Below are 15,484 nucleotides of genomic sequence, written 5' to 3'. Positions count from 1 at the left end.
ATAGGTCACATTTACTGAAATCCAGCAGCAGGTTTCAAAGATAAAGCCCCTTGTTAATTTTTTTTTTTTTTATCTCACCAAGTTGAAGTTTTTTGGAAATAGTTGTAAATCACATTGGAATTCCTTCAAGCTGGTGTCTGTTGCTGAAATATGCTGAATAGCAGGTGATTCTTTGAAATAAATGTCATAATTACTGAAAATCAGCCGCATGTTTAAAAATAAAGCCATTTGGAAACAAAATGTTTATCTCACCATGATGAAGGATATTGGGCAAAAGTTCCAAATAACTTTGTAATTCTTTAAAGCTGGTGTCTGGAGAAGATATATGCTGATTAGGATGTGATTTTACACGAAAAATATGTCATTATGCTGAAATCTAGCTGCAGGTTAAAAACGATAATTCCATTTGGCCAAAAAAGTTTATCTTACAAATTTGAAGGTTTTTGGATAAAGTTGTAAATAACTTTGTTATTCTTTAAAGCTTGTGTCTGTTGCTGAAATTTGTTGAATAGGAGGTGAATTTACACTTTGAATGTCACATTTCCTGAAATCCAGCGGCAGGTTTCAAAGATAAGGTCAGTTTTTCAAATTTTTTTATCTCACCAAGTTAAAGCTTTTTGGAACAATTTTTAAATTTCAAGAGGATTCCTAACAGCTGATGTCGAGTTCTAAATATGTTGGATTGGACGTGATTCTACACAATATATGTCACATGTGCTGAAATCCAGACACAGGCTTAAACAATAAACCATTGGGATATAAAGTGTTTATCTCACTATATTGAAGGTTTTTTGGCACAAGTTATAAATTACTTTGGAATTCTGTAAAGCTGGTGTCTGGTGATGAACTATGTTGATTGGGATGTCATTTTACTGAACACAGAATCTTTACAATGTTTAAATTCACTCAAATCCAGCCGCAAGCATGAAAGATTGAGCCATTTGGTGAAAAATGTTTATTTCACCCTATGCCTTAAACTTGGTGAGATAAACATTTTTTACCAAACGGCTTTATAAAGCTTGTGTCTGTTGATGAAATATGCATATTAGGATGTGATTCTACACAATGTAGAATCTACAAAATGTATGAGTTCAGTCAAAGCCAGCCACAAAAATGAAAGATAAAGCCATTTTGTCAAAAGTGTTTATATCGCCAAATCAAAGTTTTTTGGAACAAGTCGTAAATAACTAAGGAATTCTTTAAAGTTGGTGTTCAGTATTGAAATATGATTAGATATGATTCTATGCAATTTAAATCTACACAATATTTAAAGTCACTCAGATCCAGCTGCAGGTTTGAAAGGTAAAGTCGTTTGGTAAAAAATGTTTATCTCACCAAGTTTAAGGCATTTGGAACGAGTTGAAAATTACTTGGAATTCTTTAAAGCTGGTGTCTGTTGCTCAAATATGCTGAATAGGATGTGATTATACGAAATAAATGTCATATATACTGAAAACCAGCTGCACGTTTAAAAATAAAGCCATTGGAAACGGAGTGTTTATCTCACCAAGTAGAAGGATTTTGGATAAGATAAAGATAAAGCCATTTTGGTTTAAATTGTTCATTCCACCAATTTGAAGGTTTTTGGCACAAGTTCTAAATAACATTGTAATTCTTTAAAGCTGGTGTCTGGAGAAGAAATATGCTGATTAGGATGTGATTTTTCATTAAATATGTTGTTATACTGAAATCTAGCTGCAGGTCAAAAAGATAATTCCAATTGGTCAAAAATTTTTATCTTGCCATTTCGAAGGTTTTTGGATCAAGTGGTAAATAAATTTGTAATTCTTTAAAGCTTTGGTCTGTTGCCGAAATTTGTTGAATAGGAGGTGATTCTACGCAACATATTTCACATGTGCTGAAATTCAGCCGCAGATTAAAACAATAAACCATTGAGAAATACAGTTTTTATCACACCAAGTTGAAGGTTTTTGGGCACAAGTTGTAAATAATTTTGTAATTCTTTAAAGCTGGTGTCTGGAAATGAAATATGCTGATTAGGATATGATTCTATACAATGTAGAATCTACAAAAAGCATAAGTCAGTCAAATCCAGCCACAAAAATGAAAGATAAAGCCACATGGTCAAAAATGTTCATATTGCTAAATTGAATTTTTTTGGAACACGTTGTAAATTACTAAGGAATTCTTTAAAGCTGGTGTCTGGTATTGAAATATACTAAATTAGATATGATTTTATGCAATAAAAATATACGCAATATTTAAATTAACTCAAATCCAGCTGTAAGTTTGAAAAGTTAAGCTGTTTGGTAAAAAATGTTCATCTCACCAAATTAGGGCATTTGGTTGAAAGTTGAACATTACTTTGGAATTTTTTAAAGCTGGTGTCTGTTGCTGAAATATGTTCAATAGGATGCGATTCTACACAAAAAATGTCACATTTACTGAAATCTAGCCGCAGGTAGCTCCTCAGCATCATCAACAATGTTCATCACCCCCTGCATGCCACTGATGTCCTGTCAAAGCTCTATCAGCCGCAGAGTGATACCACCGAGAAGCTCCACTGAACGCCACAGGAGGTCTTTCCTACCTGAAGCTATCAGACTTTCTAATTCATCTCTCTTCAGCCGCAGGGAATCTCAAAATCTTAAACCTAAAAAAAATAATAATAATTCTCACCCACTTCCTGTAAATTGTAATCATTTATCTGTATATACATTCCAAACTATGAAATATTTCATTTCATTACAGCTTCATGTACAATATTCTTTCATACTCTTGTGCACTCCTTATCTTTTACTTGGTACTTAAGACCTTAAGACACTTTATCATCTTCACTTGTTACTTAAGATACTTTATAGTTTATTTGTATTTCTTATTCTCCCCTTTTTTTCTATAACTGTTTATACAATTTTCTACTATTATTTATTATTGTTATGTTTTTCTTGTAACTCTGGCACAACAAATTCCTTCGGGATAAGTAAAGTTGTTCCTATTCTAATGCTAATTCTTACATTTACTTAAATCCAGCCGCAGGTTTAAAAGATAAAGCCATTTGGTCAAAATTGTTTATTGCACCATGTTTAACCTTTTTGAACACATTTCAAATAACAAGGGAATTCTTTAAAACTGATTTCTGGTGGTAAAATATGTTGAATAGAATGTGATTCTACACAATTACAGTAAGTCACATTTACTGAAATGCAGCTGCAGGTTTCAGAGATAAAGCCTGTTGGTCAAGAAGTGTTTATCTCACGAAGTTGAAAGATTTTGGCACAAGTTGTAAATAACTTTGGAATTCGTTAAAGCTGGTGCCTGGTTGTGAAATACGTTGAATAGGATGTGATCCTACACAATATATGTAGCATTTATTGAAATCATGCCGCATGTTTAAAGGATAAAGTCGTTTGCTAAAAAAGTGTTTATCTCAAAGTTGAAGCTTTTTGGCACAAGTTGTACATAACTATGGTATTCATTAAAGCTGGTGTCTGGTGCTGAAATTTGCTGAATAGGATGTGATTCTACACAATATATGTCACATTTACTGAAATCCAGCCACAGGATTAAAAGATAAAGCCATTTGGTCAAAATTGTTTACCCTAGAACACTAATGTTGGGTTATTTTCACCCACACAATTTTCATCATATGATTTTCATTGAGTTGCCATTGCCCGAGTTTTGAGGGTCCTTAGGAGGCTTCAGGCTGCTCACTGATGTTATTAATTGTATGATTGTGTCGCACCTCCCATCAGCCCATCTTTAAAATTGATGAAAGCTGTATTTTATCCAGGATATTGTATTGGGTAAAATATACCCAACGTTTGTGATTGTGTTACTAATTTTAACATTAGTGTTCTAGGGTTATCTCACCAAGTTGAAGTGTTTGGAACAACTGTTAAATCAGAAGGGAATTCTTTAAAACTTGTATCTTTTGCTAAAATATGTTGAATAGGACGTGTGAATTATTGTGTGAATGTGTTTATTTACATAACAATGTTCATTGGATACTATAGTTCATGCATATACTTATGTTGTCCAGGATGATATACAGGGGAGGGGAGGTTTCTGTCCTGAAGTGTTTATGTCCATTAGAATTTACATCCAAGGGGGATAAGTTCTTATCTAAAGATGTTTATGACCATTGGAATCTAAGGTCATGGAAGACACAATTCCTGTTTAAGGACAAAGGTCATTTTAAGGACATAGATCATGTAAGCAATCGAAATAACATAGTTATAAATATAGAGAAAACTAATATTTCCCTCCTGTTTATGAGATTTCAAACAATGTTAGACACCTCTGCATCACCACGCCATGTTGGTACACAGTTTAAAGATAACACTTAATCCAACATCATCGTCGTCTTCCACAATCGAATCATTATAATTTTCTTTTTCTGAATCACTCATAGGCAGTCGCTCATATATTTGTCCACTGTAGTAAGTCCTTGGTTTGGTCTGCACTGCTATTATCTGTCACAGTCCAAGCAGAGTCGGGCAGAGAACCACACCACCAGGGCTGGAATCGGATCAGATCTCTTTATTTCAGTGGCAAGATGGGGGGGGGTGAGCCAAGCAACAAGGTTAGGTGAAGGGTCACAGGCAGAGTCCCAACAGGGTCGCAGGCAGAGTCTCACAATTCTCTGGCCCCAGGCAGAGCGTGCCACTGCTCTTTATGGAGATGTAGATTAGCGGCAGCTGGCCGCTGCTGCAGCTGGCGCTGATTCTCAATTGGGACGCAGCCGTGTCTCCTCTCGGCCGAGAGGAGATCCTGACATGATCGCCATCTGAACCAAGGCTGCGGAAGCCATTTTAGCAATCATGCATCTCAAACAAGGAATAACGCACATAGTAAACAAACAAAACAGAATAAGAATCACAATTACAGGTGTTAGACATTTTAAAATTATTCGCTACCAAGTTCCGTTCACAATCCATCCAAGAGGGTCAAACTGTGAAAATGGCATTAAAGTGTCACTGTCCTCTTTACCCTCTAGCTCAGGCATGTCAAACATACGGCCCGCGGGCCGGATGTAGCCCGTTGGATGATTTAATCCGGCCCGGCATAAATTTCTGAGTATGTCAAAAAAAGAAGCAAGTCTCTAGCTCATTTCTATCAAAAGTTGTGAGTTTTTTTTTTAAATAAATACAAACCAAATGCTCCCTCCGGCCGCTAGAGGGCAGTAAATGTGTAAAAGCACTCACATCCAGCATGCGGCACTGACACGAGTTAGCCACAGGACATAAACATTCGCAACGTGATGTGTCCAAGTAAAAATAAAACAGCAATCTTGTTTCACCATCCACCACTACTAAACAAGTTATCGGTCAATACACCCTTCCCAAAATGGCACTGTCACAAAAAAGAAAAGTGGACACAGAGTGCAGAGTTTTCCAGGAAAATTGGACTGAGAAGTATTTATTCACAGAAGTGAATGCAAAACCAGTGTGCTTGGTATGTAATCAGCAAGTTGCAGTGTTCAAAGAGTTTCATATTCGGCGCCACTATGAGACTCATCATAAAGACAAGTATGACCACTTGAAAGGACAAATAAGGAAAGACGAGATAAACAAATTGGTCGCTGGTCTGAAGAAACAGCAGTCTACTTTTACGTGCAGCCGCGATATTGCTGATGCTGCTGTAAAAGTTAGCTACATCATTGCCAACGAGCTGGTGCAGGCATCCAAGCCATTTTCTGATGGGGAGTTTGTAAAAACATGCTTGCTGAAGGCTGCAGAAGTCGTGTGCCCTGAAAAGCGACCTGCCTTTGCTAATATTAGTCTAACGAGGAACACTGTCGCAGATCGGGTGACAGAACTCTCAAGTGACTTGAGCAGCCAACTGAGAGAGAAAATCAAGTCATTTATCGCATTTTCAATTGCAATAGATGAGAGCAGCGATTTCACAGATATTGCTCAACTGGCCATATTCATTAGAGGTGTTGATGAAACTTTGACCTTCTCCGAGGAGCTGCTTGAATTGGTGCCCATGAATGACACCACACCACAACAGCAGATGACAGCAGCAGATGACATTTTCAGTGCTCTCGTTGGGGCGCTGGACAAGGTGGGAGCGGACTGGTCCCGTGCCGTGAGCCTGGCTACTGACGGCGCGCCATCAATGGTCGGAAGAAAGGCAGGCGTTGCCACAAAATTCCGTGACAAAGTACAGACCGCAAATGGAGGACAAGAGTTTTGGACATTTCACTGTATTTTGCACCAGGAGGCGTTTTGTTGCAAAACACTGCAAATGGACCATGTTATGAGTGTGGTTGTGAAAACTGTCAATTTCATCAGGGCACGCGGGCTAAATCACCGTCAGTTTGACACATTTCTCAGTGACAATGACATTCATGCCGTCCTTCCATACCACACTGACGTGCGGTGGTTAAGCAGAGGTGCAGGACTCAAGCGCTTCTTTGAGCTACGAGGGGAAATTGGACAGTTCATGGAGAAGAAGGGACGCCCAGTAAAGGAACTTGAATGCAAGGAATGGGTGCAGGATCTCGGGTTTATGGTTGATATTACACAACACTTGAATATACTTAACACTACATTGCAGGGCCGTAACAGAGTTGTCACTCAATATTACGACAGCATAACTGCGTTCAAGATGAAACTGTCACTGTGGGAGTCGCAGCTATCCAACGGTGACACCGCGCATTTCTCTTGTCTCACAGCTGTGCGTCCGAAGGCACCGGACCATCCTGATAATGATTTGGATAAATATAAAGACAACATAACAGATTTGCCGCAAGAGTTTGAGCAGAGGTTTCAGGTATTCAATGAACTTGAGAACAAATTTGGCTTTTTTCGCTCGCCATTTACAGTGAAGCCTTCTGATATGCCAGCTGACATTCAGCTCGAGCTTATTGACTTGCAGTGCGATTCCGCTATGAAGGATAAATTTGGGTCCGTGGGATTGGGTACGTTTTATCAATATCTCGTGCCAGGTTACCCCAAATTAACAGCCATGGCTGCAAAGGTTCTATCCATGTTTGGGACTACTTATCTTTGTGAACAGGTGTTCTCTGTAATGAACAATAATAAAACAAAGCAGCGCTCAAGATTAACAAATAAACACTTGAATGACATTGTTAAATGTGCTGCTACTCAGGATTTCACACCTAATATCAATGCACTTGTGAAGGCAAAAAGATGCCAAGTTTCAGGAGCCAGCAGCAGCAAGTAGACTGTAGGAGTGCAGTGAGAGAGAGAGAAAAAAAGTGTGATGACACGAAATTTGTTTGCACTCATAAATACAGATCATTAAGAATAAGATTAATCTGGTTTCATATTAAAGACAATTAATAACTTGACCATAACTTGACCCATTGTGTACAACTTCATTTATTCTCTGGGGTATGCCATGGGTTGACAGAATGTATTTACAGATAGGTTTAACTACAGCCTCTGCATCAGCTTTTGTAGTGGTTGTGTTGCACACGTGAATGATGATGATTCAGTGTGTAGGTTTTGCGGGTTTTGTTGTCGGCTGTAACACAGACATTAGCCACATTACTGGCGTCCAACACAGCACTGAACTAATGCTGTGACCGCGTCTCAGTAAACTAATCACAGTTGGTTTCACGCCATCCTGTGGTGGAATGTGGTACTACATACTTACAAATCTTTATCTATCTTTATCTCACCAAGTTGACAGTTTTGGCACAAGTTGTAATTCTTAAGAGCTGGTGTCCAAAGCTCAAATTTCCCGATAAGGATGTGATTATAAACAATACAGAATCTAAACAATGTATAAATTCTGTCAAATCCAGCCGCAAGAATGAAAGATAAAGCCATTTATTCAAAAATGTTTATCACCCAAACTGAAGGTTTTTGGAACAAGTTGTAAATTACTTTGGAATTCTTTAAAGCTGGTTTCTGTTGTTGAAATATGTTAAATAGGATTTGAACTTACACAAAATATGTCAAATGTATAAATATCATGTTGCAGGTTTAGTAGGTTTTAACAAGTTGTAAATTACTTTGGAATTCCTTAAAGCTGGCACCTGTTGTTGAAAATTATTGAATAGGATGTGATTCTGCACAGTATATATCATCTTTACTTAAATGCAGCTGACAGTTAGAAATATGAAGCTGTTTGGTCAATTTTTTATCTCAGCCAGTCGAGGGTTTTTTTGCAAAAGTTGTAAATAACTTTGTAATTCTTCAAAACTGGTGTCTGTTTTTGAAATATGCTGAATAGGATGTGATTCTAAACAATTAATGTCTGATCCACTAGCATCCAGCCAGATCTTTAAATGATAAAGGCATTTGGTTGAAAAGATCTTACCTCACCAAGTTGAAGATTTTTGAAAAAAGTTTTGAATAAGAAGTGAATTGTTAAAAACTGGTGTTTGGTGCTGCAATATGTTAAATATGAAGTGATACTACACAATGTACAGTATGTCACATTTACTGAAATCCAGCTGCAGGTTTAAAACACACCCATTTGGACATAAAGTGTTTATCTCACCAGTTGAAGCTTTTTCCAAGTTTAAGGTTTTTGGCAAAGGTATTAAAAAACTTTGGAATTCTTTAAAGCTGGTGTCTGGTGCTGAAATTTCCCGATTAGGATGTGATAATACACTATCGAAACAATGTATAAATTCACTCAATCCCAGCCGAAAGAATGAAAGACAAAGCTATTTATTCAAAAATGTTTCACACCAAATTGAATTTTTTGGAACAAGTTGTAAATTACTTTGGAATTCTTTAAATCTGGTGTCTGTTTTTGGAATATGCTGAATAGGGCGTAATTCTACACAATATATGTCACATTTACTGAAATCCAGCCATTTGGACATCAAATGTTTATCTTACCAATTGAAGCTTTTTAGAACAAGTTTTAAACAAGAAAAGAATCATTGAAAACTGGTGTCTGGTGCTAAAATATGTTGAAAAGGACATGATTCTACACAATATCTGCGACAGTTACTGATATGGAGCCACATCTTTAAAAGATAAACCCATTTGGTCAAAAAGTGTTTATCTTCCAAGTTTTAGATTTTTGGTACAGGTTGTAAATAACTTTCGAATTCTTAATGCTGGTGCCTGGTGCTGAATATGATGTGATTCTACACAATGTCATCTTTACCTAAATCTACCCAAAGGTTTAAACCATAAACCTATCTGGTCAAAACTCTTCATGTCATGATGTTGAAGCTTTTTGGACCAAGTTATAAATAACAAGTGAATTCTTAAAACTGGTGTCTGGTGATAAAATATGTTGAATAGGCCATGATTCTACACAATATACGTCACATTTATTGAAATCCAGCAGCAGGTTTAAAAGATAAAGCCATTCGGTCAAAAATGTTTATCTCACCAAGTTGAATGTTTATGGCACAAGTTGTAAATAACTTTGGAATTCTTTAAAGGTTTTGTCTGGTGCTGAAATATGCTGAATATTAAGGAATTCTACAAAATATAGAATCTACAAAATGAATAAATTCACTCAAATCCAGACTCAACAAGGAAAGATAAAGGCATTTGGTCAAAAAATTTTTATCTTCCAAGTTAAAGATTTTTGGCACATATTGAAAATAACCATGGTATTCTTAATGCTGGTATCTGGTGCTGAATATGACGTGATTCTACACAATGTCTTCACCTACTGCTGCATGGTTTTAAAAATAAAGCCATCTAGTCAAAATTGTTTTGACTAGATGGTTTTATTGTGGCTTTATTGGCTTTATTGGGTTGAAGAACAAGAACGAGAAGAAGAGGAGGAGTGCGTGTTCAGAAGCAGAGACAGAGGAGGAAAGGAAAGAGCCTGGGAGTAGGGAGTAGGGAGAGTAGGGACTTTGAATATTGGGACTATGACAGGAAAAGGTAGAGAGTTGGTCGACATGATGCAGAGAAGGAAGGTGGATATACTGTTTGTCCAGGAGACCAGGTGGAAAGGTAGTAAGGCTAGAAGTTCAGGAGCAGGCTTTAAGTTGTACTATTATGGTATTGACAAGAAGAGAAATGGAGTAGGAGTTATCTTGAAGGAGTTTGTTAGGAACGTCCTAGAGGTGAAAAGAATGTCAGATAGACTTATGAGTCTGAAATTGGAAATTGAAGGTGTGATGCTCAATGTTGTTAGTGGCTATGCCCCGCAGGTGGGATGTGAATCTGAAGAGAAGGAGAAGTTCTGGAATGAGTTGGATGAAGTGATGCAGAATATTCCCAGAAATGAGAGAGTGGTAATTGGTGCTGACTTCAATGGACATGTTGGCGAAGGCAATAGAGGGGATGAAGAAGTGATGGGCAGGTTTGGTATCCAGGATAGGAATGCAGAGGGACAGATGGTGGTAGATTTTGCAAAAAGGATGGAAATGGCTGTAGTGAACACCTTTTTCCAGAAAAAACAGGAACATAGGGTAACTTATTAGAGTGGGGGTAAGAGCACGCAGGTAGACTACATCTTGTATAGATGCGGTAACCTGAAAGAGATCAGTGACTGCAAAGTAGTTGTAGGTGAGTGTTGCCAGACAGCATAGGATGGTGGTTTGTAGGATGACTCTGGTGACAAGGAAGATGAAGAGGACAAAGGACAAAGGAAAGTAGACAAGGAGACTTGGTGGTCTGTATACAGAGAAAGCGGTTAGCAAAGAAGAAGTGGGATACTGAGAGGACTGAAGAGAACAGACAGGAATTCAGGGAGATATAGTGAAAGGTAGAGATAGAGGTAGCAAAGGCAAAACAAAAAGCGTACGATGACTTGTATGCTCGGATGGATAGAAAGGAGGGTGAGAATGATCTATACAGGTTGGGGAAACAGAGAGATAAAGATGGAATGGATGTACAACAGGTCCGGGTGATTAAGGACAGAGAGGGAAATGTATTGACAGATGCTAGAAGAGTGATGGGAAGATGGAAAGAGTACTTTGAAGAGCTGATGAATGGGGAAAATGAAAGAGAGGCAAGGGTAGAAGAGGTGACTATTGTAGACCACAAAGTAGCACAAATTAGTAAGAGTGAAGTGAGGAAGGCATTGAAGAGGATGAAGAGTGGAAAAGCAGTTGGCCCTGATGATATACCTGTGGAGGTATGGAAGTGTCGAGGAGAGGCAGCGGTAGATTTTCTGACTAGATTATTCAACTGGCTCTTAGAGAGTGAGAAGATGCCTGAAGAATGGAGACAAAGTGTGATGGTGCCTATTCTTAAGAATACAGGGGATGTGCAGAATTGTGGCAACTATAGAGGGATAAAGTTGATGAGCCATACAATGAAGTTATGAAAAAAAGTACTGGAAACTAGACTGAGAGCAGAAGTCAGCATCTGTGAACAGCTGTATGGCTTTATACCTAGGAAGAGTACTACAGATGCAGTATTTGCATTGAGAATGCTAATAGAAAAGTACAGAGAAGGCCAGAGGGAGCTGCATTGTGTTTTTGTAGACCTAGAAAAGGCATATGACAGGATGCCAAGAGAGGAGCTCTGGTATTGTATGAGGAAGTCTGGAGTGGCAGAGAAGTATGTTAGACTGGTGCAGGACATGTATGCTAGCTGTGAGACACTGGTACGGTGTGTTGTAGGGGTAACAGAGAAGTTCAAGGTGGAGGTGGGACTCCATCAGGGATCAGCTCTGAGCCTCTTCTTGTTAGCAATGGTGATGGACAGGCTGACAGATGAGGCTAGACAGGAATCTCCATGGACCATGATGTTTGCAGACATTGTGATCTCTAGTTGGAGCAGGGAACAGGTTGAGGAAAATCTAGAGAGGTGGAAGTATGCTCTAGAAAAGAGAGGAATGAAAGTCAGTCACAGCAAGACAGAATATATGTGTGTTAATGAGAGGAACTCAGGTGGAACGGTGAGGCTAAAGGGAGTGGAGATCAAGAAGCTGGAGGACAAGCGCTTAGTCATAGTTCCCCGCCTTACCTTTCGGGTCACTTTCTGTTGTCTCGCCGCCTCCGTCTGAGGTCTTATCTCCGACTGAGGTCTTATCTTATCTTATCTTGACGTCCACCTGTTTTCTGCTCTCACTACAGATCACAACGGCATATGCAAAGGTCACGGTCCGTGGAGATTCACGTCTACCTTCATCCGTCACCATTGCGAATAAGAAGGGGCTCAGGGCCTATCCCCGACGGAGTCCCGCCTCCACCTTGAACTTATCTGGTCCCGTCTTACAGCACACCGCATCACTGTCTCCCAGCTGGCATACATGTCCTGCACCAGTGTAACACACTTCTCTGCCACTCCAGACTTCCTCATAGGATACCAGAGCTCCTCTCTTGGCAACCTGTCGTATGCCTTTTCTAGGTGTACAAAAAGGCAATGAAGCTCCCACGGGCCTTCTCTGTACTTCTCTATGAGCATTCTCGACGCAAATACTGCATCTGTTGTACTCTTCCTTTTTCCATGTGTATTTTATTTATTTTTCTCTTTCTCTTGTCATTAACTGTCCCGCCGTGCATTCGAGTCCTGGTATGGGCTTTGCTAGCTCCCTCTTTACCTTAGGTAAAGACTGTCTGATTATTTTTGGTTAGAATAGCCTTGGGCGCCACTGGCTGTAATCATGGAGACTAAATAGAAGGAGCTCCTGACAGATGTGGAAATGACTGGAGGTGGAAAAGACGGAGGACGTCTGCTTATAAAATGCCCTTCCGCGTAGGCTCATCTCGTTTACGGCCATACCACCCTGAACACGCCTGATCTCGTCTGATCTTGGAAGCCAAGCAGGGTCGGGCCTGGTTAGTACTTGGATGGGAGACTGCCTGGGAATACCAGGTGCCGTAAGCTTTTTCATGTTCGTCCTCTCTGTCTACAACAGGGGGTGCTGACTCGAAAGAGCGCCAACATTTCACACACGGACACACGCCGCTCATTCCCTTGTGTTTGTCCCACCGGAGTCACCGTGAAGCCTGGCGTGACACGCGCTCAGTCATAGTTCCCCGCCTTACCTTTCGGGTCACTTTCCGTTGTCTCGCCGCCTCCGTCCGTCGCTAGCCTTCTTTCTTTTCATCCCTGTACAGTATCTCTCCATGTGTGCTCAATTTCCTTTTCTCTCGTTTGTGCCTCTAGCTGTTGAATAATCCAGCCGCTGACCTCCGTATCGCTGGCTCTCCTAGACACTTCCATGCCTCCACATGTACGGTACAACATCAGGACCCAGTGCCTTTGAACTCCTCATCCTCTTCGATGCCCTCCTCGCTTGTTTTTGCACTTTTCTCTGCTCCTTTGCGGTCACCAGTAGTCAGCGCTTCTACCCTTGGCTCTCTTTCATTTTTCCCCATTCATTCATCAGATTCCTAGGAGTCTGGTTGTTGAAGTCCTGGGTTTACTTTGATGCTTCGGCGTCCTGTCGGGAGGCCGTGCACCACGTGACCGGGCAGATGCGGAAGATGCATCAGCCATGTTGTTTTTTATGAAGCAGGAACATCAGCCTCCACTGGGACCTCCATCTCCGGGACAAGACGGAGGTCTTATCTTATCTTATAAGGACCTCCACCTGTTTTCTGCTCTCACTACAGATCACAACTGCATCTACAAAGGTCACGGTCCGTGGAGATTCACGTCTACCCTCATCTGTCAGGCCGTCCGTCACCGTTGCGAACAAGAAGGGGCTCAGGGCCTATCCCCAACAGAGTCCCGCTTCCAGCTTGAACTTCTCTGGTCCCGTCTTACAGCACACCGCACCACTGTCTCCCAGCTAGCATACATGTCCTGCACCAGTGTAACACACTTCTCTGCCGCTCCAGACGTCCTCATAGGATACCAGAGCTCCTCTCTTGGCAACCTGTCGTACGACTTTTCAAGGTGTACAAAAAGGCAATGCGGCTCCCACTGCTCTTCTCTGTACTTCTCTATGAGCATTCTCGGTGCAAATACTTCATCCTTAGTACTCTTCCTTTTTCCATGTGTATTTTATTTAATTTTCTCTTTCTCTTGTCTTTAACTGTCCCGCCGTGCATACGAGTCCTGGTATGGCCTTTGCTAGCTCCCTCTTTACCTTAGGCTGCTGCCTAAGGTAAAGTGTGTCTGATGATTTTTGGTTAGAGTAACCTTGGGCGCCACTGGCTGTAATCATGGAAACTAAATAGAAGGAGCTCCATAGAGATGTGGAAATGAGTGGAGGTGGAAAACACAGAGGACGGCTGCTTATAAAATGCCCTTCCGCGTAGGCTAGTCTCGTTTACGGCCATACCACCCTGAACACGCCCGATCTCGTCTGATCTCGGAAGCCAAGCAGGGTCGGGCCTGGTTAGTACTTGGATGGGAGCCTGCCTGGGAATACCAGGTGCCGTAAGCTTTTTCATGTTCGTCCTCTCTGTCTACAACAGGGGGTGCTGACTCGAAAGAGCGCCAACATTTCACACACGGACACACGCCGCTCATTCCCTTGTGTTTGTCCCACCGGAGTCACCGTGAAGCCCGGCGTGACACGCGCTCAGTCATAGTTCCCCGCCTTACCTTTCGGGTCACTTTCCGTTGTCTCGCCGCGTCCGTCCGTCGCTAGCCTTCTTTCTTTTCATCCCTGTACAGTATCTCTCCATGTGTGCTCAATTTCTTTTTCTCTCGTTTGTGCCTCTGGCTGTTGAATAATCCAGCCGCTGACCTCCGTACCACTGGCTCTCCTAGACACTTCCATGCCTCCACATGTACGGCACAACATCAGGACCCAGTGCCTTTGAACTCCTCATCCTCTTCGATGCCCTCCTCGCTTGTTTTTGCACTCGTCTCTGCTCCTTTGCGGTCACCAGTAGTCAGCGCTTCTACCCTTGGCTCTCTTTCATTTTTCCCCATTCATTCATCAGATTCCTAGGAGTCTGGTTGTTGAAGTCCTGGGTTTACTTTGATGCTTTGGCGTCCTGTCGGGGGGCCGTGCACCACGTGACCGGGCAGATGCGGAAGATGCATCAGCCATGTTGTTTTTTCTAAAGCAGGAACATCGGCCTCCACCAGGACCTCCGTCTCCGGGGCAAGACGGAGGTCTTATCTTATCTTATAAGGACCTCCACCTTTTTTCTGCTCTCACTACAGAGCACAACGGCATCTGCAAAGGTCACGGTCCGTGGAGATTCACGTCTACCTTCATCCGTCACCATTGCGAACAAGAAGGGGCTCAGGGCCTATCCCCGGCGGAGTCTCACCTCCACCTTTAACTTCTCTGGTACCGTCTTACAGCACACCGCACCACTGTCTCCCAGCTAGCATACATGTCCTGCACCAGTGTAACACACTTCTCTGCCGCTCCAGACTTCCTCATAGGATACCAGAGCTCCTCTCTTGGCAACCTGTCGTACGCCTTTTCTAGGTGTACAAAAAGGCAATGCGGGTCCCACTGCTCTTCTCTGTACTTCTCTATGAGCATTCTCGGTGCAAACACTTCATCTGTAGTACTCTTCCTTTTTCCATGTGTATTTTATTTAATTTTCTCTTTCTCTTGTCATTAACTGTCCCGCCGTGCATTCGAGTCCTGGTATGGGCTTTGCTAGCTCCCTCTTTACCTTAGGTGAAAAGTGTCTGATGATTTTTGGTTAGATTAGCCTTGGGCGCCACTGGCTGTAATCATGGAGACTAAATAG

The 15,484-nt window shown here is 41.2% G+C and overlaps 2 non-coding genes across 2 annotated transcripts; both read left to right on the top strand.

Moving 5' to 3' along the window:
* Positions 1-12,579: 12,579 nt before the first annotated feature.
* On the top strand, positions 12,580-12,698 carry LOC147219954 (5S ribosomal RNA). The gene has a single exon (XR_015108618.1). It is a non-coding gene; the product is annotated as a 5S ribosomal RNA (ribosomal RNA).
* A 1,391-nt stretch (positions 12,699-14,089) lies between these two features.
* LOC147219953 (5S ribosomal RNA) lies at positions 14,090-14,208 on the top strand. Its single transcript, XR_015108541.1, has one exon. It is a non-coding gene; the product is annotated as a 5S ribosomal RNA (ribosomal RNA).
* Positions 14,209-15,484: the final 1,276 nt, after the last annotated feature.

Source organism: Fistularia commersonii, chromosome 24 (genome assembly GCF_037954325.1).
Source record: "Fistularia commersonii isolate RoL2024-O1a breed Wild chromosome 24, RoL_Fcom_v1.0, whole genome shotgun sequence".
In the NCBI taxonomy this organism is placed as follows: Eukaryota; Metazoa; Chordata; class Actinopteri; order Syngnathiformes; family Fistulariidae; genus Fistularia; species Fistularia commersonii.
Note: the sequence above shows the minus strand (reverse complement) of the source record. Positions and strands in the feature narration are given on the sequence as shown.